Source organism: Chiloscyllium plagiosum, chromosome 5 (genome assembly GCF_004010195.1).
Source record: "Chiloscyllium plagiosum isolate BGI_BamShark_2017 chromosome 5, ASM401019v2, whole genome shotgun sequence".
In the NCBI taxonomy this organism is placed as follows: Eukaryota; Metazoa; Chordata; class Chondrichthyes; order Orectolobiformes; family Hemiscylliidae; genus Chiloscyllium; species Chiloscyllium plagiosum.
The window spans coordinates 68,964,371-68,964,859 of record NC_057714.1 but is presented as its reverse complement, the minus strand read 5'-3'; positions in this window follow the sequence as shown (position 1 = coordinate 68,964,859).

Sequence of the window (489 nt, the reverse complement as noted above, 5' to 3'; positions counted from 1 at the left end):
TAGAGTCATAGAGATGTACAGCATGGAAACAGACCCTTCGGTCAAACTCGTCCATGCTGACCAGATATCCCAACCCAATCTAGTCCCACCTGCTAGCACCCAGCCCATATTCCTCCAAACCCTTCCTATTCATATACCCATCCAAATGCCTCTTAAATGTTGCTATTGTACCAGCCTCCACCACTTCCTCTGGCAGCTCATTCCATTCCTCTGTGTGAAAAAGTTGCCCCTTAGGTCTCTTTTATATCTATTTCCTAACACCCTAAACCTATGCCCTCTAGTTCTGGACTCCCAACCCCAGGGAAAAGACTTTGCCTATTTATCCAATCCATGCCCCTTATAACTTTGTAAACCTCTATAAGGTCACCCCTCAGCCTCCGACGCTCCAGGGAAAACAGCCCCAGCCTGTTCAGCCTCTCCCTTTACTCAAATCCTCCAACTCTGGCAACATCCTTGTAAATCTTTTCTGAACCCTTTCAAGTTTCACAA